Source organism: Salmo salar, chromosome ssa20 (assembly GCF_905237065.1).
Source record: "Salmo salar chromosome ssa20, Ssal_v3.1, whole genome shotgun sequence".
NCBI lineage: Eukaryota > Metazoa > Chordata > Actinopteri > Salmoniformes > Salmonidae > Salmo > Salmo salar.
The window spans coordinates 79869786-79874609 of NC_059461.1; the positions used below are offsets into that span (position 1 = coordinate 79869786).

At 40.9% G+C, this 4824-nt stretch overlaps 1 pseudogene; it reads right to left on the minus strand.

Moving 5' to 3' along the window:
* Positions 1-3437: 3437 nt before the first annotated feature.
* On the minus strand, positions 3438-4219 carry LOC106581389 (olfactory receptor 52E8-like; annotated as a pseudogene).
* Between the last annotated feature and the right edge of the window lie 605 nt (positions 4220-4824).

Consider the following 4824-nt stretch of genomic DNA (forward strand, 5'->3'; position numbering starts at 1 on the left):
TGATAACTGACAGTGCAGGGCATGATACGTTTTATTTCACCTTTATTTAACCAGGTAGACAAGTTGAGAACAAGTTCTCATTTACAATTGCGACCTGGCCAAGATAAAGCAAAGCAGTTTGACACATACAACAACACAGAGTTACACATGGAGTAAAACAAACATACAGTCAATAATACAGTAGAAAAATAAGTCTATATATAATGTGAGCAAATGAGGTGAGATAAGGGAGGTAAAGGCAAAAAGGCCATGGTGGCAAAGTAAATACAATATAGCAAGTAAAACACTGGAATGGTAGATTTGTAGTGGAAGAAAGTGCAAAGTAGAAATACAAATAACGGGGTGCAAAGGAGCAAAATAAATACATAAATACAGTAGGGGAAGAGGTAGTTGTTTGGGCTAAATTATAAACGGGCTATGTACAGGTGCAGTGATCTGTGAGCTGCTCTGACAGCTGGTGCTTAAAGCTAGTGAGGGAGATAAGTGTTTCCAGTTTCAGAGATTTTTGTAGTTTGTTCCAGTCATTGGCAGCAGAGAACTGGAAGGAGAGATGGCCAAAGGAGGAATTGGCTTTGGGAAGACCAGAGAGATATACCTGCTGGAGCGGGTGCTACAGGTGGGTGCTGATATGGTGAGCAGTGAGCTGAGATAAGGGGGGACTTTACCTAACAGGGTCTTGTAGATGACCTGGAGCCAGTAGGTTTGGTGACGAGTTGGAAGCGAGGGCCAGCCAACAAGAGCGTACAGGTCGCAGTGGTGGGTAGTATATGGGGCTTTGGTGGCAAAGCGGATGGCACTGTGATAGACTGCATCCAGTTTATTGAGTAGGGTATTGGAGGCAATTTTGGAAATCACATCGCCAAAGTCGAGGATCGGTAGGATGGTCAGTTTTACGAGGGTATGTTTGGCAGCATGAGTGAAGGATGCTTTGTTGCAAAATAGGAAGCCAATTCTAGATTTAACTTTGGATTGGAGATGTTTGATGTGAGTCTGGAAGGAGAGTTTACAGTCTAACCAGACACCTAGGTATTTGTAGTTGTCCATATATTCTAAGTCAGAACCGTCCAGAGCAGTGATGCTGGACGTGCGGGCAGGTGCAGGTAGCGATCGGTTGAAGAGCATGCATTTAGTTTTACTTGTATTTAAGAGCAGTTGGAGGCCACGGAAGGAGAGTTGTATGGCATTGAAGCTCGTCTGGACGGTTGTTAACCTGTTAGGGCTAGGGGGCAGCATTTGCACGTCTGGATAAATTTTTTTACCCGATTTAATCTGGTTACTAATCCTACCCAGTAACTAGAATATGCATATACTTATTATATATGGATAGAAAACACTCTAAAGTTTCTAAAACTGTTTGAATGGTGTCTGTGAGTATAACAGAACTCATTTGGCAGGCAAAACCCTGAGACATTTTCTGACAGGAAGTGGATACCTGATGTGTTGTATTGACTTTAAACCTATCCCATTGAAAAACACAGGGGCTGAGGAATATTTTGGCACTTCCTATTGCTTCCACTAGATGTCACCAGCCTTTACAAAGTGTTTTGAGTCTTCTGGAGGGAGATCTGACCGAACAAGAGCCATGGAACGATGATGTCCCATTAGACACCTGGCGCGCGAGTTCATGTTGGGTACCCTCGTTCCAATACGTTATAAAAGAGTATGCATTCGTCCACCTTGAATATTATTCATGTTCTGGTTAAAAAAGGCCCTAATGATTTATGCTATACAACGTTTGACATGTTTGAACGAACGTAAATATATTTTTTCCCCTCGTTCATGACGAGAAGTCCGGCTAGCTTAGATCATGTGCTAACAAGACGGAGATTTTTGGACATAAATGATGAGCTTTTTTGAACAAAACTACATTCGTTATGGACCTGTGATACCTGGAAGTGACATCTGATGAAGAGAATCAAAGGTAATGGATTATTTACATAGTATTTTCGATTTTAGATCTCCCCAACATGACGTCTAGTCTGTATCGCAACGCGTATTTTTCTGGGCGCAGTGCTCAGATTATTGCAAAGTGTGATTTCCCAGTAAGGTTATTTTTAAATCTGGCAAGTTGATTGCGTTCAAGAGATGTAAATCTATAATTCTTTAAATGACAATATAATATTTTACCAATGTTTTCTAATTTTAATTATTTCATTTGTGGTGTTGACTTGACTTGGAGGGAAACGATTTCCTCAACATCAATGCCATAGTAAAACGCTGTTTTTGGATATAAATATGAACTTGATAGAACTAAAAATGCATGCATTGTCTAACATAATGTCCTAGGAGTGTCATCTGATGGAGATTGTAAAAGGTTAGTGCATCATTTTAGCTGCTTTTATGGTTTTGGTGACCCTGTCTTTGAATTGACAAAACATTACACACAACTCTTGTAAATGTACTGTCCTAACATACTCTAAATTTATGCTTTCGCCGTAAAACCTTTTTGAAATCGTAAAACGTGGTTAGATTAAGGAGATGTTTATCTTTCAAAGGGTGTAAAATAGTTGTATGTTTGAAAAATTTGAATTTTGACATTTATTTGGATTCAAATTTGCCGCTCTTGAAATGCACCTGCTGTTGATGGAGTGCACCACGGGTGGGACGCTAGCGTCCCACCTAGCCCATAGAGGTTAATAAACATCAAGATGAGCTTACACATACCTGCTGCGTTTTGGTCTTCCATAACCGACGAAAACCGTGACATCTCTAGGTCTCTTTCACACTTCTTTGTGATACGGAGGGTGTTGACATTATGTGAGGATAATTTATTATAAATTAAGGATACAAGCCCAGTTATTCTGGTAGACAAGATCAATTTTGCAATAAGGTGGGAGCCTGGAAAGGCCTCCTATGGTACACCATATGTTTTCAGAGCTGTACATTCAAAACATACATTATCATACATTAAAACATACATTATCATACATCCAAACTTACATTATCATACATCCTACGCATACATAATCAGCTTCTGATTAACTTATTTGTTTTGGTTACATAACATGCAACTCTTGTCACGCCTGCTCCTGCTCTTCCCCCCTGGCGCTCGAGGGCACCAGGTTGCCCTGCATTACGCACTCCTGCCACCATTTACGCACACCTGCCTTCCCTCGTCACGCGCATCAGCGATATTGGACTCACCTGGACTCAATCAATCACCTGTTTATTACCTCCCCAATATTTGTCAGTTCCCCAGCTCTGTTCCCTGCTGCTGCATTGTTTGTCGTCTGTCTTTGTGTTTCCCAGTTCTGAAGCTGTTCCTGTCCCTTTGCATCTCCGTTCCTAAATAAATGTCAATTCCCCGTGCCTGCTTCTCTTCTCTAGCGTCATTCCTTACAACTCTGTTATGATAGTGATGAATGCTAACATGTACAATTACCACTACAGATATGAGTGAATAGCATCACACACAAATGTACAGTACCAGCACCTGATCAATTTACTGGTATTATGCTAGAGTTGTTTTGTTTGACCATTTTCTTCAAAATCCCTCTGATTTCCTCAGTATTCAAAACATAAATGACTGGATTGAGCATGGGGGGGAAGCTGAAGCAAGAGACAAACAGATAATCCTGGCATTGGAATGAAGAGAGAAGGTCACTGCAGCAATGTAGGTGGATATAAATGGAAGAAAGAAAAGTGCTACTGTGAGAAGGTGTGATATACAAGTCTTCAGAGCCTTCACACGGCACTCCCAGGTAGTAATTCTAAACAGGGCAAGTAAAATACACACATAAGACAGGACTATGAAAACGAACGGTACATGAAGGACTAGTACTATATTCACTTTTGCCATGATGGAATTGGCTGAATTGTCATTGCAGGCCATTCTGTACAAAGGCCCATGATCACAGAAATAACTGTCAATAACTATGGTTTTACAGTAAGACAGTCTAGTGATCAGCACCGTGGTTGTACCAACAATGACCACATTGACAAGCCACATCCCTGTAATCAAGACAGACATGCTAGTGTTAGTGAACAGAGTGTGGTATCTCAGAGGCAAGCATATGGCAACAAACCTATCACATGCCAGAACAACTAGGGTCATAGACTGCAAAGCAATAAAGAAGAACACAAAAAACATATTGGCCAGACATGCTTCATAGGTGATGTATTGTGAATCAAAAATAAATGTCTTCATCAGGTTAGGAATTAGTGCACTGCTCTCACCTAAGTCAGCTACTGCTAAGTTTAAAATGCCAATGTCATACATTTCGTTTTCTGATGAAGAGTAAGAAATATCGGACCAATACGCAGCGTGGTAAGTATCCATACTTATATTTTTATTCATACATGAACACTGAAACAAAACAAGAAAATGCATGACAGTCCTGTAAGGTAACATTGCCTATACATGGAACAATCACATACAAACACAATAGAAAATAAACCCATATAAATATGGCCTCCAATTAGAAGCAATGACAACCAGCTGCTTCTAATTGGAGGTCGTTCCCAAAATTAACATAGAAATACAAATACGAACATAGAAATACAAAACATAGAACAATACCCCCAAAAACCCGACAACACAAAACAAACACACCCCTGCCACGTCCTGACCAAACTACAATAACAAATAACCCCTTTTACTGGTCAGAACGTGACAGTACCCCCCCCAAAGGTGCAGACCCCGGATGCACCTCACACCAAAAAATTATAATAAAAAATAATTTTAAAATCCTAAACTAAAGGGAGGGAAGGGAGGGTGGCTACCATCACCGACGGCTCCTGTGCCCCCCCAAATCCTCCTCCTATGGAGGTGGCTCAGGCTCTGGACTTAGTCCCCAACCTAACCTGTCCACCCCTGCTGAAGAC